Raw genomic sequence first — 23,397 nt, forward strand, 5'->3', positions numbered from 1 at the left:
TTCCCCGGGATCCTGGCCCCTGGGACCCCTGCCCCCCAGGACCCCTGCCCCCTGGCTCAAGGGCCAGCTGTCAGACGGGGCTCCCCGCTTGACTGCTGCCTATGGGGGCTGCCGGATGTTGGACAGGCAGACAGAGTGAGGACCGCCTGTCTGCCCACAGCAGAGCATCCGAGAGGTGGAGGACCTCGGACGCGAGTTCAGGAAGACTCTGCCAGCTCAGCAGGACAAGGAGACAGGCCGTCCCAGCTTCTCAGAACTGCGCCCAGGCCTTTACCCCGTGCCTCCTGGCCTGGGGCTTGGGCTGAAGCTCGGTCACCGGGCAGCTGGTCCCACAGGGTCGAGGCCAGCTGGCCAGCGGCCACAGATTTGCCTGTGGACTCTGCTGTCTTGACGGGCTTTGCACCGAGGCCTGGCCCTCCACACGGGCGTGTGGCACCTGTGTCATGGAAACCCTGGCCCCCAACCACACAGCCCCGACGGCCCCGCACGCTGGCCCCAAGGAAGACTGCAGTGCTGGGCGGCGGGGGGCCTCTCTCCCAGCGGCCAGAGGGCTCCGCCTGCTCTGGGCTGCTCAGCAGTGCCCCCCCCATCCCCGGGGGGACCCCAGGCCCACCAGCAGAGCTGTGTGTGCACAGGCCGACCCCGGGGCCTTGGATGGGAGGCCGACCTGACCAAGACAGGGCCTGAAGCCTGCAGCGGGAGGGACCTGCAACACGTCTCAGCTGACCCGACGGCCACAAGCCCCTCGGTGAGGGCCTGTCCCTCTGCTCACCGTCCCCAGGCCCCTGCCGTCCCACTGTGGCTACGGACCTGGGCGCCACAGGCGGAAGCAGATTCTAAGACCCCGCCCAGGATGGCCTGGCTCAGAAGGCCTGCGGGGGGCCTGGAATCTGTCTCCAGCACAGGCGGGTGGGAAAGGGCTGGAAGAGCCCCCGCCCTCCGCGTCAGTGGGAAGGCCAGGCTGACGGTCCCAGAGCAGAGTGACGGTCAGGCACATGTGCGGAGGGCCCCAGGAGAAAGGGATGCCACGCAGCGGCCTGCCAAACGAGGACAAATTAGCTAGTGAGGGGGACAGCAGAGGGAGGCCTGTGGGAGACAGAGTGAGCGGCCACGAGGGGCTTCAGGAAGGCAGGGGTGGGAGGAGCAGGGCAGGGGCAGCCGGCGAGGCCGGAGGGGCCAGGACGCAGGGGCCCGAGGGCAACGCTGTGGCAGGCAAACAGGAAGCCAGGAGGGCTGGACGCCAAGAAGGCCGTGGCCAGGAGCCCGGGGGGGGGGGCATTCCAGAGGTGGACGTGCCACCAAAGGGACAGGCGTTCTGCACGAGCCCCTCACCCAGAAGCGGCGCGGGCGCGTCCTGGGCGCGTGAGGGTGAGCTTGACCACTGCAGCGTCCGGTCCCCGCAGCGGCCCCTCCTGACGGCGGCCCTGCTGCCCTGCCCTGGGATGTCCGTGCACCTCCGAGGGGCCAGCTCTGCAGGCTCCCTGGCCCAGGACCGTCACCCGGCGGCTCCGGGCGCCTTGGTCAGCCCCACACGGACAGGCCCTTCGCCTCACCCCACCCCAGGGTCCACCACAGACCCTCGCGGAGCAGGCCCCACGTGGCCTCACCACCTCCCTGCCGGCGTTCAGGGCCCAGGGTACTGAGGGCGCCTCACTGAGTCCCGGGGCGTTGTACGCATCAGGCGTCTAATCCTCACTTGCGAGGTTCACGTTTCCCAAAGGAGAAAAGCCAAGTACAGAGACGTTACGCACCTTGCCCCGTCACACGTCCAGTAAGCGCGCAGCTGGGGTGCCAGCCTGGGGACGGCTCCCCAGGGCACACCTCCAACCACCGTGCTCATCGCAGGCGTGCAGCATGCGCTCCCCGCGCCTGCGCCTCCCGGCCTCGGCCCTGGCTCCTCACCCCGCCCCTCGCAGCCTCCTCACACAGCGCCTGCCGCGACACGGAGGAGGCTGGCCACGCCCGCCCCGCCGTCCCCTCCAGGGCATCAGTGGATGCCTCAGACCTTCCTCGGGCAGGTGGTCCGTGGATCGTCAGCTCAGCACCGCCTGGGAGCTCGTCGGAAAGGCAGAGTCTGAGGCCCCGTACCAGACCGGCGACTCAGCACCTCAATTCCATCCTGACCCCAAGTCATCCACCCAGTGCTGAGCGCAGCGATGTCTGCTGACGCTCGGGTCCGCCGGAAGGATGCCAACGACGGGAGGGGGGCCTGAACAGCGAGCCAGGCACCTCCTCCTGTGTTCACCCATCACCCCAGGCCTGGAGTTCCAGGCCACCCTCCAGGGAGGGTCCCCCACACCTCCAGGGAGAGTCCCCCACACCTCCAGGGAGGGTCCCCACACCTCCAGGGAGAGTCCCCACACCTCCAGGGAGGTCCCCCACACCTCCAGGGAGGGTCCCCACACCTCCAGGGAGGGTCCCCCACACCTCCAGGCTGGGTCCCCCACACCTCCAGGGAGGGTCCCCCACACCTCCAGGCTGGGTCCCCCACACCTCCAGGGAGGGTCCCCCACACCTCCAGGCTGGGTCCCCCACACCTCCAGGGAGGGTCCCCACACCTCCAGGCTGAGTACCCACACCTCCAGGGAGAGTCCCCACACCTCCAGGGGGAGGCCCCACACCTCCAGGGGGAGGCCCCACACCTCCAGGGAGGGTCCCCACACCTCCAGGGAGAGTCCCCACACCTCCAGGGAGGGTCCCCACACCTCCAGGCTGAGTACCCACACCTCCAGGGAGAGTCCCACCTCCAGGGAGGTTCCCCACATCTCCAGGGAGGGTCCCCACACCTCCAGGGGGAGTCCCCACACCTCCAGGGAGGGTCCCCCACACCTTCAGGGAGGGTCCCCACACTTCCAGGCCGAGTCCCCACACCGCCAGGGAGAGTCCCCACACCTCCAGGCCGCGTGGCTCACAGCCTGGGGACCTCGGCACACCTTGCTGCTAGGTGTGTGTGCACCTGCGACTCACTCAGATGCTCGCTCCACACTGTGGAGGCTCTCCCCCACCTCACTCCACCCACAGAGACCCCGACAGAGGCCCCTCACGCCCTGGGGAGACCCTGGGGGCCAGGACCTCAGTCCCAGCTTTCCCAGAGACTGGGCAGGGAGCAGACCCCCGAGTCCCCCCAGATCACAGCCCATACCAAAGGCCTTAAGGAAAGGTGGGACATAGGCTGGGACAGAGGGGCGGGGTGTTACGGGCGAGGGCTGCAGGCAGGACACAGGGCCAGCGTGGGCCAGAAGTGGGCGCAGACCTCAGATGGCTCAGCTCAAATCCAAAGGTCCAGCGGCTGCAGGACAGGGGTGGCCAAGCGCGGCTGGAGCCTGGCTCTCAGGCTCTGCCTCTCAAGGGCATCTGGGCCCCCCAGGTGGAGACGCGCCCCCTCCGTGACAACCAGGACCCCGAGGTGTCACTGCTCCCACTTACAAGCCCTTGTCCTGGGCACAGTCAGTGGGAATAACTTCTTAGAGTACGTAAGTCCCACACAGTGTCTGTACCTTACGTGGCACGTCTCCCCGGGGTCCTGTGAGCAGACACATCCAAGCACACATCCCTCATTCCACCTCTGGGCGGGTCTCCTCAGCCGACTAGTTTGACCGCTTCCCACTTGAGACTGTTTTGAGGTGAAATGCACACAAAGCGTTTCCTAGATATGGGGCTTCCCCGAGAGCTCAGCTGGTAAAGAATCCGCCTGCAATGCAGGAGACCCCAGGTCAATTCCTGGGTCGGGAAGATCCCATGGAGAAGGGATAGGCTGCCCACTCCAGTATTCCTGGGCTTCCCTTGTGGCTCAGCCGGTAAAGAATCTGCCCCGAATGCAGGAGACCTGTGTTCAATCCCTGGGTTGGGAAGATCCCCTGGAGAAGGGAAAGGCTACCCACTCCAGTACTTTGCCCTGAAGAATCCCATGGACTGTATAGTCCACGGGGTCGCAAAGAGTCGGACACGACTGAGCAACTCTCACTTCACTTCACACACATTGCACAGCTCAGAGGCTACCCCCAGCACCCCTTCCTTCTAACAAGGAGGACATCCAGAGGGGCCGGGGACACCGGGGGGGAGCGGGGACCCCAGGGGGGAGCAGGGACCCCAGGGAGGAGCAGGGGACCCCAGGGAGGGGTCAGGCCCCTGGCAACTGTAGGTCCTCCAGGTGGTTTTGGCCGTGAGGACAAACACCGTCTTCAAGGAGACCCCAGCCAGGAGCCAGGGGCAGCCGAGGAGGTTGAGGGCCAGGCTCCAGGTGGCCGTCCTCGGCCTGACTCACCCACAGCCCCCAGAAGAGCAGGTGGAGACTCGGGTCCTGCTTCCTCGAAGCTGAAGGAGCCGCCAGCCCCGCTCCCCGTGCCCGAGGGCCCCGGAGCCTAGAGGAGGAGAGGGAGCTGCCCAAAGCAGGTGAGTGGTGGGGGTGGACTCACACTCAGCGCCTCTCCACAGCCTGGCTCCCTGAGCCAGGGGCCACAGCCCCCTGGGAACCAGAGTCCTTGCGGCCCACAGAGCCCCAGACTGACCGCACAGACCCTCTGGAATTTCCTCCTCTGAGCCTCCCTATGTCCTACCAGATCTGTCAGAGACAAGGACAGAGGGCCGGATCAGGCACCCTACTGGACCACCAGCTCTCATGCCGGTCACCGGGGATCCATTCAAAAGGCTGAGGCCCGCTGCCTGCTCCCCAGGCTGTGAGCGCGGGCCGGCAGGACCCAGGGAGGGCGGAGGGCCGAAGGCAGCAGGGCAGGCCTGGTCCACGCTGCTCCAGGGCGCAGGGCCTCTCCCGCTCCGAGTCAGGCACGCGGAGGAGAGGACGCAGGGCTGCAGGACAGGAGCAGGCACTGGCTGAAGCCGGCGGCCCCGAGAGCAGTCTGCCCCTCCTCCAGCCTCTCCTCCAGTCAGTGCTCCCAGGGCTCCCCCGGGGCTGCCCTGCGCCCTGAGCAGCGCCCTGGCCCGGCCAGACTGGCAGGGCCCTTCCCAGGCCTGCCCCGCCGCTCCCACGGAGCAGCCCCTGCAGGCAGCCGCCTCCTCCCCACACGCAGCCCTCCAGCCGCACACACAGAAGGCGGGCGGGCGGGGAGCCACCAGAGGGACACCCACGAGCGTCCTGCTCCGAGCCCGGACTCCTCCACCCCGCAGCCGTCCTGACTCAGGGCAGGGGAGGCCCTGAGCACAGGGACCCTTCCCGGGTACCGGACTGCTGACCCCGCGCCTGCGGCCAGACCAAGGGCAGCCTCTTCGCTGGAGGCCCCCGGGCCCAGCCCCGCACCCACGGCCCGTGGGGCCTACACAGGCCTCGCCAGGGAAGAGAGGGCAGGGCAGGGAGGCGCAGGGGAGGTCCTCACGGCGGGGAAAGAAAGCAGCCGCTTTGGAGCAGCGACCCTGTGCCCGAGGCGGTCGGCAGCGGCGGGGGCTGGGGGGCGGCCACAGGGAAGGCGGGGGCTTGGGGACAGGCTGGCACCGGCTGGGCGGCGAGGACATGCCCGGGCTGCCCTCGTCAGCACCGCTGGCAGCACCAGCCTCTGCAGGAGGGTGTGCGGCTCCCGGGGGATCAGGCTTGGGAGGAGGGCATGCGCGGTGGGGCAGGCTTGAGAGGACGGCTGGCCCACCTGGGACCAAGCAGACACGGCCAGCTCATGCCGAGGTGCCCCTGCACACACTGACCCCCTCCCCATGCCATGGGAAACCGCGGCCTGCCCCCCGAAGGCCTCTCTGCTCTCACTGGGCTCCCACAAAGCCCCTGGCGTGCCCCCACTAAGCACCAGGCCCCCCAAAGGCCCCTCATCTCTGTTCAGTCACTGAGTATCGCCCCTTAGTCCTCAGCTTGGTCAGGCTGGATTAAACAGCCTGGTGCCCCGACTGAACCCACTAAGCGCTCTCAGGCTCTGAGTGCTGGGCCGCCCTGGGCTCAGGGCACAGCCCGTCCCTGGAGAAGCTCCTGGACTGTCTGTCCTTTAATCCGCAACACAAGACCTCGGCCATCACCAGGCAGGCCAGCCTTTCACACACACCTTCCTACTGACGCCCACCCAGACCCCTGAAGGACTGCCTGCCTCCTCGCCTGCAGCAAAGTCTGTGGCTCCAAACCCACGGCTGGGACTTAATCAAGTGTGTGGGAAACGCTCTGCAGCCGGGGCTGCCCTCTGCCCGCGGGAAACCCAGGAAGGCCTCACGGAGGAGGTGCCACCTGAGCTGGTTCCCAGGGCAGGGGTCTCCTGAGGGGCAGCGCTGGAGGAGGGCGGGAGGAGCAAGCCCGAGGCAGGAAGGGGGTCAGGCGCCTGGTCTAAGTCTGGGGGGCGAGAGCAGGGCCTGGGGGTGAGGCAGTGGGTCCCCGGCGACTCGGGAGGGGCAGGGTGAAGGCAGGAGGTGGGGCCCCGGCGCAGAAGCCAAGGGCCCCCGAAGAGAAGGCTCCTGAGGGGCAGAGGGTGGTCAGGGCATGGGGGCGGGGAACCGAGGAACAGCGAGCGCTTCCTGAGGCTCCCAGCAGGGCCCCCCATGCCCCCCCCACACGGCACACACACGCACACGGCACGCACACGGCACACACATGCACACGGCACACACACGGCACACACACACACGGCACACACACGCACACGGCACACACACACATGCACACACACAGCACACATGGCGCACACGCACACACATGCACACGGCACACACACATGCACACACGGCACACACACGCACACGGCACACACATGCACACGGCACACACATGGCACACACATGGCACACACACACATGCACACGGCACACACACGGCACACACACGCACACGGCACACACACGGCACACACATGCACACACACGGCACACAAATGGCACACACGGCACACACGGCACACACACACATGCACACGGCACACACACGGCACACACACGGCACACACATGGCACACACGGCACACACACGCACACGGCACACACATGCACACGGCACACACATGCACACACACGGCACACAAATGGCACACACGGCACACACACGCACACGGCACACACACGCACACGGCACACACATGCACACACATGGCACACACATGGCACACACGGCACACACACACACGGCACACATGCACACACACGGCACACACACGCACACACACGGCACACATGCACACACACGGCACGCACAATCACACGCACACACACGGCACACACACACGGCACACACACACGGCACACACACACGGAACACACACATGTGCACACACATGGCACACACACGGCACACACACGCACACGGCACACACACGGCACACGGCACACACACGGCGCACACAGGCACACACACACGCACACACACACGGCACACACGCACACACACGGCACACACACACACATGGCACACACACGGCACACACACGCACACGGCACACACATGCACACACGGCACACACACGCACACGGCACACATGCACACACACGGCACACACGCACACGGCACACACATGGCACATGCACGCACAGGGAACACACACGCGCATACACGCACACGGCACACACATGCACACACGGCACACACACACGCATACACACACGCACACACACAGCACACATGCACACACACGGCACACACATGCACACGGCACACACACGCACACACACATGGCACACACACGGCACACACACACACACTACACACACACACTACACACACACGGCACACACGCACACGGCACACACACGGCACACATGCACACACACGGCACACACGCACACGGCACACACACGGCACACACATGGCGCACACACAGCACACACGCACACACTACACACACACACTACACACACACGGCACACACAGCACACACACGGCACACACATGGTGCACGCACACGGCACAGCACGCACACACACATTGGCCGCACGTCTGCCTGGGAGTAGCCACTGAGCCTCGAGTCTAGGGCAGGGGACCCCAGACTGTTCCCGGGGTGCCCTCTGAGCCAGCACCAAGGGTGAGGCGGCGAAGGGCTCCCAGGCCCAACTCCTCTGCCGGAGGCTGCCGGAGGGCTCTGGTCCCGAGAAGGCGCGGCAGAAGCTACTGCCCGCGGCCCCCGGGGCCCTCCACCAGCCGGACGGAGGCCGCTGTGTCTGCGGACCTGTCTCTACAGGGAGTTCACCTGGATTGACAGACGTGCCCTAAGAACCCCGCCAGGTTCGTGCAGGACACACCAGTGCCCGTCCCGAGGGGCTCCCCGCCTCAAGGCATGAAGGTGGAGAAAGAAACGGCAGGTGGTGACGTGGTGTGTGCGCACGAGGCTGTGTCCACAGCACAGAGGGAGTGAGTTCACTGGGGAGGGAGGCTGCACAGGCCTCCTGGGAGCACGGGGCTCGAGGGGCAGGAGGGTGCGGAGGAGAGCCCTTGGGCCGGGGTGGGCCGGGGAGGGGAGGCCCGGCCTTCCGCGGACACGGCTCCTGGCTGTGCCCTCTGACCCAGGACAGGCCCGGCTGAGCACACGTGCAGCCTCCTGCGGACGCCCTGGGCAGCCAAGCCCCCCGCCACGGCCCACACGTGTTTCAGGGTGACTAAAATCTGACGGTTGGGGCAGGATTCCTTTTTCAGAGCACGGAAGCTGTGCATGCTCAGTCGTTCAGTCATGTCCAACTCTGTGGCCCCACGGACTGCAGCCCGCCAGGCTCCTCCGTCCATGGGATTCTCCAGGCAAGAATGCTGCAGTGGGTTGTCATTTCCTTCCCCAGGGGATCTTCCCGGCCCAGGGATTGAACCCATGTCTCCTGCACTGGCAAGTGGATTCTTACCGCTGCGCCGCCTGGGAGGCAGCAGGTATGGGAGCTGCCTGTGGTGATTTCAGAAATCCAGCTATACACTACTTTGCAGCCTTTAGATTAACGGAGAAGACAGCTTTCTGAGAGAAACTTCTGGGACGGACACAGGCTTGGAACGCAGGGAGCTTTGGCCAAAAGCATGGAGCCCCAGGGAAGATGTCTAGCGTGTCGAAGAGAGGCCCAGGTCAGCTCTGGGCCTTGGATCGTTACCATGCTTTCCTCTGATTAACGGGAGGACCGCTGGGGCGCCAGCGCGCTCTCCCTGAGACTGGTCGAGGGGCCTGCAGTCTGCGTGGCTCTGGTTTGCTTTGGCGGGGTTTGGGGTGCGTCCAGCACTGTTCATAGGATGGCTTGCCGTGAAGAGACCTTCATGGAGTGAGAGCTGAGAGGGACCCTGTAACCCCGGAGGAGAGGGGTCAGAGACGGTCAGGGTCAAGAGTGCAGAGAGGGCAGAGCCGGAGAAGGCGGCTGCCTGGGGCCTGGGGTCCCTTTCCTCCCGCCTGGGGAGCAGGGTCCTCCCGCCCTGGTCCCCTGGGGAGCAGCCACAGACAAGGTCTCAGGAAGAGCTGGGGTCCCCTTGCCTGGTCTCCCACGGTGTGCAATGCTGAGTCCAGCGGGTTGAGACCAGCACCCCAAGGGGAAGTGCCCCGAGGTGATGGAGAGCGTGGGGGGCAGAGTGGACACTGATGGCTAGGCCCCCAGAAACTCAAGTGTCGTGCTTTGCCGCAGGGGTGGGTGGGAGTGGGGGGTGCAGGAAAGGAATTCTTATTCCATCTGTGTCCCCACCCAACAGAAGGGGTGTGGGGACACCCAACAGGGGGGTGTGGGGACACCACTCGCCGCCTCGCCCTACACAGGAGGGTCTGCGTCTGTCGGCGGAAAGCGGTTTCTTCAGTTCTGATTTATGCCACCTAGTGAGATCCTTCCCCTGCCGCCAACCTCCCGGCAGATCAAAGCGAGACTATTAAGATGAAGCCAATCCCCACCTGCCCTCCAGGCTCTGCGAAGGCCCCGCTACCCTGCCCTCCACCCCAGAGTGACGGATGGGCCAGGAGCCCAGGAGCGAGAGCGCTTCCTTTGTGTACATCAAAGGGGACACCTGAGCGCACCTCGGGGCCATTCTGTGTGTTTAATCGGCAGCAGTGTATAAAGATGATTACCCACCCTCCTGGCGGAGGCGGGAGGAGCCTGGCAGCCTCTATCTGCTTCTCCTGAAGACACAGACCTACAGATCCGGGCAGAAGGCCAGCTTTGTGGGTGACAATCCCAGAATCCGGGGTGGGGACCATGGAAGGCAATCGTCCCAGACCCAGAGAGCAGGCTGGCTTTCAGAGAGCCCTTAGCCGGTCCTGCAGCCATTTGCAACACAGGTGCCCGCCCTCGGCAAGGGTGCTGGGGCCGGTGGAGGAAGGGGCCCCGGGGTCTCCTAAACTCCGCCCCCCGGGAGGGGGCAGAGACGTCAGAGGTTCAGGGACCACGAGCAACACGCCGGTCCGGGGGCCAGCCCGGCGGGCTGCGTGGCCGGGACCGAGCGGAGGGTGCCACGGGGGCACGGAGGCGGCCAGCGGCTCTGCGGCCCTGACGCAGGGTCCAGTCCGCCCTCGTCCGAGGCCCCGACTCCCGCGGGCCACGGTGAGAGTGGTCGGGGCGCAGCTGCGTGGTGTGCACCGGCTCCTCCCAGCCCACTGCCCGACCCCCAGCGACCCCTCTATCGGCCCGGCCACGTCCGTCCATCCGTCTGTCCGCCCACGCAGACTCGAGGCCCCGCACGTGCAGGCTGGTCTTCGCCCTGCTCAGGCCTCCATCGCCCCTGTGTCCCGGCCCCGCGGCACCCTCTCCTGGGTCCCTGTGACGCAGGCCGCCGGGCCGGCCTCAGGGCCCTGCACGCTGCCTGGCCCCTGGAACCTCTGACATCACCGCCCCCTCTCCGGACCCTGAGGCGCGGGCTGCAAGAGCGCCTCCCCGAGTGGCTTCTCGGGAGGACCCGTCCGCCACTCCTTCGGGGAAACGCGTCTCTCCCCGCGCCCTGAGCCCGCGGGACACGCACCTCTGCCCCTTGTCAGGGGTGGGGCCGCCCCTGCTGTCCCTCAGGCGCCACCGACCCTCCCACGAGGCCAGCCCCAACACGCGGCGGCTTCCCGGGCCTCGGGCCGACCCCTGAGCGGCCGCCCCACTCACGCTGAAGCCTCTCCTCTGGCCCCAGAAACAGGTCAAATAGTCAAGCACGTTCAGCCAGAACAGAGGAAAAGGTACCCACCTTCCCACTGAAACACTGATGACGATACAGCAGATGAAAACTTAGACCCTGACGCTATAGGCGACCAGAATCTGACGCCTGCTGCCGCGAGGAAAACCACCAATCACAGACGGCGGGAGCAACCCCGATGTGCCCAGCGGACCAGTGCGGACACACGGGGACGCGACTCCGCCCAGCAAGGAGGACACTAGCCCCGGCTGCCACGCGCAGGAGCCTCGCGCACAGGCGCCGAGCGAAACTAGCCAGACACAGAAGACGGACTGTGTGACTCCGCTTACGTGCGCCCCTAGAGGCAAACTCACAGAGGAAGGGAAGGGTCGGGGCCGGGGTCGGGGGCCGGGTTGGTGAGGGCTCGGCGGCTGCGGAGGTTCAGCTCTGCAGTTTCAGTTCAGTGGAGGCCTGGGACGGACGGTGCGGACGCTGACCCAGGGACGCGAAGCGCTTCATGCCACTCACGCACACCTGGCTACACAAAGGCGGTAAATTTCATGTTACACGTTTAAACATCTTTAAAAAGAGAAGGAAAAACGTTAAAGCAGCAACTAATTTTAATTCTAAAGAACATGAACATGAAGGAGAGTAACAAGCAGCAGGTGGTTCCTCGGCCTCCTCAGTAAGACACGAGGAACGATGAGGTCGCCGGGACAGGGGCAGACACGCACGGGCTGAAAAGGCAGACGCAGAGGGGCAGCAGTGCAGAATGCCAGAAATAAAGGTGGATTTCAAAGACAAATCAAGATGCACGCGGAGCTGGGTGGGCAGGGAAGCTGCGAGGGGCGCGTCGAAATAAGTGGGGCAGAAGCACAGCGCTATAACTCTGATGTCTCTTGAAGCTGTAAAAAGTGTGCTTTACAAATGCCTACTGGGTTTCAGGCAAACCGAAGGAAAAGTGATTCACACCTGAGCACATTCTGGCTGAACGCGATACGTGGAGAAACCCTTGCATGCGTTCATGAAGATGCAAGCTCTTCTCTAAGGAACAGAGCAATGAGTGCCATCTCTGAACTTCCTGGCACCCACATGCCAGGGGAAATGGAGCTACACTGACAGCACCCTAAGAAAAGACGCTCCATGAATTTCACTTTCAGGTAGTTTGACAAGTGTGTGTGAAGTCCACAAGGACATTCTCAAATACGTAAGGGATCAGAAAACAGACTGAATGGGGTTTGGGGGCTGGGGTTAGGTGTATCTTCACAAATTAAAACTGAAGTCCATGTTACAATGGCTTCCCTGCTGGCTTTAGACAGTAAAGAATCTGCCTGCAGTGCCGGAGACCCGGGTTTGACCGCTGGATCAGGAAGGCTCCTCTGGAGAAGGGAATTGGCTACCCACTCCACCATTCTTGCCTGGAGAATGGAAAGAACCATTCTTGCCTGGAGAGAGAAGCCTGGCAGGTTGTAGTGCGTGGGGTCAGAGAGAGTCAGACACGGCTGAGCAACTAACACTTTCACGTCCATATTATAAAACAAACAGACAAGCAAAATGTAACAGAAACATGGACTCGAACTTTCCGTGTCAAACATTAAAATACCAAATAAACAAACCCCAAAAGTTAAAATACCTAATTAAAAAACTAGTGGAGCTTATAAATAAGTGCAGCAAAATTGCAAGATACAAGATCAATACACAAAAACCAACAGTACTTCTACACACTTGCAATGAACAATCCAAAAATGAAATTAAGGAAACAATTCACCTTCAGTGAGTGTTGTTGCAAAAGCTGGACAGAACATGTAAATCAATGAAGTCAGAACACAGCCTGACACCACACACAAGAATAAACTCAAAGTGACTTAAAGACTTAAATACAAGGCATGACACCATAAAACTCCTAGAAGAGAACAGGCAAAGAATCCCCTGACGTCCATCAGGCCAGGTTTTCTTAGGTCGTCTCCCAAGGCAACAGAAATAAAAGCAAAAATAAACAAATAGGGCCTAACCAAATCCACAAGCACTTGCACAGCCAAGGAAATCATAAATAAAACAAAAAGACAGCTTACAGGCTAGGAGAAACTATTTGCAAATAATGTGACTGACAAGAATTTAATTTCCAAAATAAACAAACAAGTCATACAACTCCATAACAAAAACAAACAAACAACCCGAACATAAAGTGGGCAGAGATTTCTCCAAAGAACACGCACAGACAGCTAACAGGACATGAAAAGATGCTCAACACTGCTAATTAGAGAAATGCACATCAAAACTACAATGAGATATCACCTCACACCAGTCTGAATGGCCATCATCAAAAAGTCTACAAATAATAAACGCAGGAGAGGGTGTGGAGAAAAGGAAACCCTCTTACACTGTTGGTGGGAATGTAAGTTGGTGCAGCCACTTCGGAAAACAGTATGGAGATTCCTCAGAAAACTAAAATTCGAGCTATCACGTGACTCTGCAATCCCACTCCTGGGCATATATCCAGACAAAACTCATTCAAAAAGACACATGCACCCCAGTGTTCACTGCAGCACTGGTTACAACAGTCAAGACACAGAAGCAGCCTAAATGCCCGACAGATGAGTGGACAAAGAAGATGTGGTATGCGTACAGAATGGAATGCGACTCAGCCTTTCCAAGAATGAAGTAACATGGTCAGCAGCAACATGGATGGGCCTAGAGATCATCACACTGAGTGAGGTGAGAAAGACAAATACATGAGATCACTTATTCGTGGGATCTAAAATATGAAACAAATGAACTTACGGACAAAACAGAAACAGACTCACAGACACAGAAAACAAACTCACGGTCACCAGAGGAGGAAGGGATAAATCCGGAGTTTGGGATCAATGTATGCACACTGCTCTCTGTGAAACAGACAGACACACGTATAGAGCAAGAAGACTTGCTTTACAGCACAGGGAACTATATCCAGTATCTTATAATAATCTATTATGAGAAATATATATTCATATATATATGCACATACATGTGTAACTGGACCACTTTGTTGTATGCCAGAAACTAACACAGCAATGTGTATCTCAGTAAAAAAGAAAACAATTCAATTTACAATAACATGAACACAAATATTTAGGAATAAATTCAACAAAAAGTACAAAGTCTATACTTTGAAAACCATAAAACATTGTTGGAAGAAATTAAAGACTATCTAAATAGATGGAAAGACATCTCACATCCATGGATTTTTAAGATGGCAACACTCTGCAAACTGACCTGTAGATTCAACAGGACCCTATCAAAACTCCCAGTGTCCTCTCTCTCTTTTTTTGCAGAAATTGACACAGATCATAAAAATGCATATGGAAATGCAAGGGAGCAAGAACAGCCAAAAGAATCATGAAAAAGAGGAACAGAGTTGGAGGACTCACATTTTCTGATTTCAAAACTTACTACAAAACTACAGTCAAGACTGGATGGTCTCGGCGTAAGAATAGACACACAGGTCAAATGAATAGAACTGAGAATCCAGAAGCTCACACGTGTGTGCTGCGTGCTAAGTCACTTCAGTCATGCCTGACTGTGCAACCCCATGGACTGTAGCCCCCCAGGCTCCTCTGTCCGTGGAATTCTCCAAGCAAGAATACTGGAGTGGGTTGCCATCTTCTTCTCCAGGGCACCTTCCCCACCCAGGGATCGAAGCTGCGTCTCTTCTGTCTCCTGAACGGGCAGGGGGATTCTCACCACTGTGCCACCTGGGAAGCCCACGCATTCACACACTCGTGGTCAACTGATCGTCAACAGGACGCTCTGCTGCAGCCCACGGAGTCACAGCGAGTCGGACCTGGCTGAGCAACTGACCTGGACTGGAGACAGTTCGGCAGGGGAGGACAGCCTTTGGTGTGATGAAACAGCTTGTCGAAAGAACTCGCCATCGGCGAGAAAAAGAAATGGAACCTCTACCTCACACCACATACAAAAACGGACTTAAAATAGATCAAAAACTCAAAACTATAAAACTATTAGAGGAAAACATAAATCTTCCTGACCTTGGATTAGGCAATAGTTTCTTAAATAAAACGCCAAAAGTACAAAAAACAAAACAGAAAAGTTGGACGTCATCAAAATTAAAAACTTTTGTTCTTCAAAGGACGGTAACAAGTAAAATGGTCAAAGTCTCTGAGTAGAGATTTCTCCAAACAAGGCAAACAGTAGGCACAGAAGAAGAGGCTCAACTCCATTAGTCGCCAGGGCACGTAAATCAAGACCACAAGACGCCACCTCACACCCAGGAGGGAACCGCCATCCAAGGCAGCGACGAGTGTGGGAACGGACCGAGGCGCTGCTGGGGACGGAAGGCGCGGCGCCCGCCTCGGGAGACAGCTTAGCAGGTCTGCCCACGGCTGTCCACACAGCCACCACGAGACCCGGCAGCTTCCCTCCTGGCCGTACACCTGAGAGAACTGACAATGCATCTGCACGAGCGCTCACACCAGTATTACTCACGATAACCAAAAACTGAAAACAACCCAATGTCTACCAGCTGGTAACAGGCAAACAGACCTGGGCTAACCCCACACTGGAATATCATTCACCACCAAGAGGAGTGAAGTCCTGGGATCCAAAGTGCAGCAAGTAAAACCTACTGCAGCCGAATAAATGAAGACTTGTGTTAAAAAGGAAGGAAGCACTGACAGAAAAGCTGCGACCAGCCGAGACAGCATCTTAAAGAGCAGACATCACTTTGCCGACAAAGGTCCGTCTAGTCAGAGCTATGGTTTTCCCAGTGGTCATGTACGGATGTGAGAGTTAGACCATAAAGAAAGCTGAGCGTCGAAGAACTGATGCTTCTGAACTGTGGTGTTGGAGACTCTTGAGAGTCCCTTGGACTGCAAGGAAATCCAACCGGTTCATCCTAAAGGAGATCAGCCCTGGGTGTTCATTGGAAGGACTGATGCTGAAGCTGAAACTCCAGTACTTTGGCCACCTGATGCGAAGAGCTGACTCTTGGAAAAGACCCTGATGCTGGGAAAGATTGAAAGTGGGAGGAGAACAGGGTGACAGAGAATGAGATGGTTGGATGGCCTCACTGACTTGATGTGTCCATCAGGTTGAGCAAGCTCGGGGGGTTGGTGATGGACAGGGAAGCCCATGGGGTCACAGAGTCAGACATGACTGAGCGACTGAACTGAACTGACAGACTAATGAATACCCACACGGGTGAATCTTGACAACATGCAAAGTGAAAGACGCCAAACACAAAAAGCTCCATTTTGTATGATCTCATTTATGTGAAATGTCCACAAGAGGCAAACGCAGAGAGAATGTAGATTAATGCCCTCGGGGGCTGTGTGCTGCAGGGAGTGGGAGCTCGCCAGGGCAGGGAGACGAGAATGCGCTGAAATCAGAGCTGCTAGTGGCTGCACAAGTTTGTAGACACTCTAAAAAAAACACAAGCCACTCAGGTCTCTACTTATAAAGAGTGACTCTCACACTGTATGATTATATCTCAAGTTTTTAAAGTACTTAAAGCTGAAATGATTACACCCGTGCTACAGTCTTGAAGGAACCATAAATCAGGCCCCAACACAGTTCGTAAAGATTCAACACATCACAAAGGAAGGGTGAGTTTAAAAGTACGAGAGTTCAGAGAGACATAGGCATATTAATAAGTACTGTGTCTGGGTGGTAGAATTGTGGGTGATTTCTGTTTTATTCATATTCTCTGTATTTTCTAAATTTTCTACAATGAGTCAGAACAAAAACATATTTTTTAAAAACAAAGTGCGTCAGGATATAATTAAGTCACAGGCTCTGGAGTGCTCAGCTGGGGCAGTGCACACAGGGGGCGGGTGTGGGGCGGGGCGGACGGGGGTGAATGGAGAAGCCGCACTCTCCGGGGCCCCTCCCTGGGTCACTGCTGTGGGCCAGGCTCTGTTCTGCCTGGCCTCACGGAAGGGCCGGCCCTCCCTGCAGACTGGCCTCCTCCAGGCTGCCCACTAGGCTGAGCTAAGACTGCCTTCTCCAAATCCAGCCCCCAAGGCTGGTGGCTCAGCTGGTAAAGAATTGCCTGCAATGCACAAGACTCTGGTTCAATTCCCGGGTCGGAAAGATCCCCTGGAGAAGGGATGGGCTATCCACTCCAGTATTCTTGGGCTTCCCTAGTGGCTCAGACGGTGAAGGATCTGCCTGTAGCATGGGAGACCCCGGTTCGATTCCTGGGTCGGGAAGATCCCCTGGAAGAGGGATGGTAACCTACTCCAGTATTCTTGCTTGGGGAATCCCCACGGACAGAGGAGCCTGGTGGGCTATAGCCCGTGGGGTCGCAGAGACGGACAGGACTGAGTGACCAAACAAGCCCAGTTCACAGCTTTCCCCCTGCTCAGCCCCCTCCCCTCCCAGCCAGGCTGTCCCTTCCTCCCCACCATTCGCCTCTCATTCTCCCGTCTCAGCCCAGATGGGGTGCTTCTCCTCACGCAGCTTTACTGCTCTTCCAGCCAAACGGGGTCCCAGGCATTGCAAAGCTCCTGCTCATCTCAGAAGCCAGTTGCCAGGCCCCGAGACCAGCAGCCCTGTGACCCAACGACTCTATAAACTATCAACAAGACTCAATTGTACTGGTATTCCACTTGATTGTGCATACGAACAGGATGGTGACACTACTATCCCATCCTCCTAAGAGCCACAGTTAGAATCAGATGCCGGCGGTCCTCTAAAACCTGAACACTTTCGGCATTTATTTCGAGGCAGCTCATGTTTGACCACAGTGTTCCTTTCAGGTCCTTGCTCTCGGCTCCAGGTAGATTCACGGCTGAGCTGCTGGCCCAGCAACACCTCCTCTCACAGTGAACGGAGCCAAGGACCATCTTGTCTGGAAACTATGACAAGACGGACCCGGTGAAGCTCCCAGTAAATTCCTGTTTCGTGGGGACCTTAGTTTGGACCAAGTAAAGATGACTGTGGTCGTGGAGGGTGGATTTGGGTTTGAAAGTCCCAGTACAGATATGGAAAGTTAACATGTCCATCTCCCAGGTGGCGTTAGCATAAAGAACCCGTCTGCCAATGCAGAAGACATAAAAGACATGGGTTTGAGCCTTGGGTTGGGAAGATCCCCTGGAGAAGGGAATGAACCCACTCCAGTATTCCTGCCTGGAAAATCCTTGAACAAAGGAGCCTGGCGGGATACAGTCCACGGGGCCGCAGAGTCAGACACGACGGAAACACACGTGAAGTGTGCACACAGCACAGGAAGCCGCAGATGACGCTGCAGGCAGGAGGGGTGTGCATGGACAAGGTACCGGCCCTTCTCTCCACTGCGAGAGCACAGGCGGTCCTGCGAGTGTCTGGACGTGAGATCCCATCTTAGCCACATGGCTGACCTGGTCAGTGACATTCTGTTGGACTCATGTAAATTCCCCAGCTGTCTTGCCCTTTGAAAATAAACTTACAAAAAACAAAAAAGAAAAAAAGAAAAGAAACTAGCGGTCAAACTCTGTCCTCACACGGATGAGAGGAGGAGCTGGACTTCGGTGAACATGGATTCAGGACCCCGGCTCCGAAACTCGGGCCTGCGCGGACCTGCAGACCCCAGCCTGTCCTACTGAGACCACGTCCTGAAGCTGGCCGCTCAGCAGCCTGCTGAGGGGTGCTGAGGGCCGTGGAGAGAAAGAGGTGCCCAGCCCCTCCAGAGGGCCCCGCCGGGTTCTGCCGCAAAGCCGACACCGCAGGGGAGCCCGACGATAGCCCTCGTCCCAGCACCGCCTGGCCAAGCACGGAGCATCGCAGGGAACTTCAGGGCAGTCACCCGATCACCCCCAGTTCACAGCTCACAGAACCACGGCTTGGGAGGCGCAGCAACTCTCACCTCGAAAGAGGTAGGGCTGGCTTACACAGGCAAGCAGCAGCGATTTCAGAGAAAGAGGCTGGACTCACACATCCCCTCGCAGCTAAAAGGAGCGCCTCCAGGTCGTCAGATCTGTGAGGCCTTGACAACAGGGAGCTGAGTGACCGCCGGCCGCGCCCCAGGAGCCTCACTGCCCTTCTAGCGCTGACTCGGCGCGGCTGGGACAGTCAGCTCCAGGATGCCGGTCAGGCCACGTCAGGGAGAGATGGACCAATAAGGGCCCCGTTTGCCTGGGCTCGCGTGGAGCCCTTCCTCCAAGCTCTCCAGACTGGCCCAAGGTCCACCACTCAGCATCCCTCCCTTCCCAAACAGACCTGTGGACAAAGGCTATTTACTGTCTGGGCCCAGCCCTGCCCCCACCAGGCTGAGCGAACGCGGCGGCACTGTCCTCCGCCCCAGCAGCGGCAAGCACAGCAAAGACAGCAGAGCTCCACCTGGGTCCTCCCTGCTCTGCTCCGGCCAGTGCCTCCGTCCTGCCATCCTGCGAGAGCCCAGGGTGCCTGGCTCTGGCACTCCGTGGACTCAGAGTCAGATGGAAATCTAGGAGGACTTCCTGGAGGAAGTGTGTTGCACTGATTCAGTGGAGAGGCAAAGCCTGGCAGAAGGGAAAAGCACCAGACCCTGAGGACAGCTCGAGCCGAGGCCTGGAGGCAGACCGGCACCTCAGGGGTACGCAGCCCAGCTGGATGGGTGGCGAGCAGGGTGGGCTCTCGCTGAGAGCAGGTGCAATCCCAGGACAGCTTGGCCGGCGGGCCCTGAGGTCTGTGGTTTCTGATCAGAGCAGCGACTGGGAAGTGGTGCTACCCGACAGTGTGGGGAGCCCCGGACCTGCCCTCAGGGCCCCTCTCTGACCCACTCCGTCCAGAAGACGGCAGGACCGAGAGTCAGGAGACTAGCCGGCTCCCAGCGCCCCCCGGTTCCCCCTCTCCAGAGGTTCCGTGCGAAGGCTTCACTGCTGGTCCCCAGGCCCGGGTCAGCGGGCAGACCGGCAGCTGAGGAGCTGGTGAACCTTCCCCCCAGGCTGGCTCGGCCCCCCAAGGGAGACTCCCATGGCAGCTCACGAGGCAGCCGGGCTGCAGGCGAGGGCTCAGGAGGGGTGAGGAGAAAGCCCCGGCTTCTACCATCGATGAGGCGGGGGAGGCTGCGGAGGAAACTGAGCAGAGATGCCCGCAGGAGGGGCGGAGGCTCGGTGTGCAGGGGCGGGGCGGGGCGGGCCTGGGGCCGGAGACGGTGCTTCACCGGCAGCTGCGATCCGAGAGCGGGGAGCTGGGAAAGGCCTACTGGATGGAGGGGAGGCCCAGGCCTCGCTGAAGCAGGAATGGTTTTATTTCGGGGGAGGCTGGTGGAAGAGCTGGGTGTTGGGGTCAGTGCAGGGGGCGCCACTTTGGTGAGAGTGCAGGGGTGGGGGCCATTCCAGAACAAGTGACCTTAGAGTCATTTAGCCAAAGAGGTCACAGAGCCTCGTAAGGACACTTCCCTTTCAGTAAACAAAAGCATCTGCAGGCCGGCTCCTACTCTCTGGTGACACGGAGAGGATGCCCTCCCCTCCTGGAGCAGGAGCACGCCTCCTCCTGGTCCCCCTCAGCCTCTGCGGTGGACAGAGCAGGAGCTGGGCGCCCACCACCTCTTCCAGCTGGTATGCACATCCCCGCACGCCGACGGGTGGCTGGCAGCCGCCTGGGCTCCAAAGGCTCAGGACAGGTGGACAATGACTCACAGACTCAAAACAGACCCACATTCCCAGCCCGACCACGGAGGGCTGCAGGGCTGCGGAGGGCGGCAGGGGTGCGCCAGGGGAAGGCCGACGGCTGGCACACGGTGCTGTCCAGCTCTTCCTGGCTGGGACCCGAGCCACCCCTCACCTCCCTCTGGCACTCTCGGGCTTCGGTGGGACAGGATTCTGAAAAGAGGTTGTGAGCTCCCAGAAAATGTCAAGAGGGGAGCAGAGTGGGAGAGTCCCCAGGCCAGACAAGGGGAGTGTGACTGGGGACTTTTCGAAGGCACTCTGGCCTTTCCCTCCCTGGGGTTAAAGGCAGCTGGGAAGTTCTTCCTGAAATTTAACCTGCGTGTCTCCAACTGCATCTTCCAAGGTCATCTGGTACATCTCATCACCTCTAGGCAGGTCCACAACCAAATGTTCCAACCTCACATTTTCATTCCATGCGTGCAGGGCATGACAGTGAAGAAAAGGGGTTAAGGCTTGATGATTTTGCAAAGAAAGTCCGCAGGGCCAAGGGATGGGGGAACAGGGAGACAATAACGATGGAGGCTCATCAGAACTGGGGCTGGGAGAAAAGGCAGGTGTCCCAGGAGCTCCTAGACCAAAGAACAGTGAGATTTCAGTGGTGTGCTCACAGCTGGGAAGGTGCGGGGTCTTGTTAAAAGGAGAGTCTGACCCCCTCAGTCTAAAGGGTAGCTTGACCTCTGCACAACTCACCAGCCCACGTGAGGCCAGTGCTGCCGATGCAGGAAACACACTCTGAGTCACCAGGATCATCGCGTGGTTCCCAAACCTGGCTCTGCACTGGATCCCACCTGGGAGGCTGCTGTCAAGTCCACTGTCCTGGGCCCCAGCCCACGAGATGCTGACTGAGGTCTGAGAAAGGGCGTGGGAACGTGCACCCTGTGAACTTCTCACACGCCGTGCGGCAGGCGGCCTTGGGAACCAGGCCTCTGGGGTCTCTCCCAGCTGACCTCCTGCATGCTCTACGGTTGTGGCTAAGTGCACACGTGCAGACAGACCATCTCCCAACTCTGTGACTGACTCCCTGAACCTTCACGTCCGCATCTGTAAAATGGGGACCATCGGACCTCACATGGAGATCTGTCACAAGAAATCAACGAGCTGATGTCTGCTGAGCACTGGCCTAGAGCCTGGTGCCACAGTGAGCACTCGATAAATATTAACCACAAGTGTGATGCTTATTATACACACCACTTCCCCTGGTTTTCATTATGTCCGTCAGCTCCCTCTTCACTTTCTACACTGATTTTACATCATATTCACCTGCACTGACTTTCTGTCTCAGTAGCATAAGTCCACGGTGTACAGAAAGGGAGGCATAAGGATGGGGGTCTGGGTGTGATATTCCCACAACAAGCAGGAGCTGCTGAAAGGCAAGGCCCTTGTTTTATTATTGAGCTCAGGCACTTGGCAAGGCTTAAACAAGTGAACAGTTGGATGGATGGATGGTTGGAGGATGGATGGGCAGATGCATGGATGGTTGGGTGGGTAAATGGCTGGATAGGTGGATGGGTAGATGGGTGGATGGATGGATGGATGGATGGATGGATGATTAGGGGGATGGATGGGTAGATTGATGGAAGGATGGATGGGTGGGTAGGTGGGCGGATGATGGTTGAATGGCTGGATGGCTGGATGAAGAACGGATGGATGGATGGGTGGGTGAGTGGGTGGGTAGATGATGGTTGAATGGATGGACAAAGAACGGATGGATGGATGGATAGATGGATGGATGGATGGATAAATGGATGGATGAATGGATAGGTGGATGATGGCTGAATGGTTGGATGGAAGTAGAACAGATGGATGGGTGGATGAGTGGATGGGCAGATGGACAGATGGATGGATGGATGGTTGAATGGATGGATGGATGGTTGGTTGGATGGATGGATGGATGAGTGGGTGGATGGATGGATAGATGGTTGGATAGATGGATGGATGGATGGTTGGATGGATGGGTGGTTGGATGGATGGATGGACGGTTGGATGGATGGGTGGATGAGTGGATGGTTGGATGGATGGATGGTTGGATGGATGAGTGGATGGGTGGATGGATGGATGGTTAGATGGATGAGTGGATGGGTGGATGGATGGATGGATAGATGGATGGGTGGATGAGTGGATGGGCAGATGGATAGATGGATGGATGGATGGTTGGATGGATGGGTGGGTGGGTGGATGGTGGCTACATGGTTGGATGGATGGATGAAGAACAGATGGATGGATGGATGGGTTGATGAGTGGATGGGTGGATGGATTAGTGGATGGGTGGATAGATGGGTGGATGGATGGATGGATGGATGGATGGTTGGATGGATGGATGGATGGATGGGTGGATGGTTGGATGGATGGTTGGATGGATGGATGGATGGGTGGACGGTTGGATGGATGGTTGGATGGATGGGTGGATGGATGGATGGATGGATGGATGGTTGGATGGATGGGTGGATGGATGGATGGATGGGTGGATGAGCAGATGGATGGATGGATGGGTTGATGAGTGGATGGGTGGATGGATGGGTGGATGAATGGGTGGATGGATAGATGGTTGGATGGATGGATGGATGGATGGTTGGATGGATGGGTGGATGGATGGATGGGTGGTTGGATGGATGGATGGATGGTTGGATGGATGGGTGGATGAGTGGATGGTTGGATGGATGGATGGTTGGATGGATGGGTGGATGGATTAGTGGATGGGTGGATAGATGGATGGATGGATGGATGGATGGATGGATGGATGGGTTGATGAGTGGATGGGTGGATGGATTAGTGGATGGATGGATGGATAGATGGATGGATGGA

The 23,397-nt window shown here is 58.8% G+C and overlaps 1 protein-coding gene across 1 annotated transcript in view; it reads right to left on the reverse strand.

Annotated features, from left to right (window-relative positions):
* LGR6 (leucine rich repeat containing G protein-coupled receptor 6) overlaps positions 1-23,397 on the reverse strand; it is a 75,936-nt gene that overhangs the window by 29,076 nt on the left and 23,463 nt on the right. The gene's annotated exons all lie outside the window — the stretch shown is intronic.

The sequence above is a fragment of the Muntiacus reevesi genome, chromosome 5 (assembly GCF_963930625.1).
Source record: "Muntiacus reevesi chromosome 5, mMunRee1.1, whole genome shotgun sequence".
Taxonomy (NCBI): Eukaryota; Metazoa; Chordata; class Mammalia; order Artiodactyla; family Cervidae; genus Muntiacus; species Muntiacus reevesi.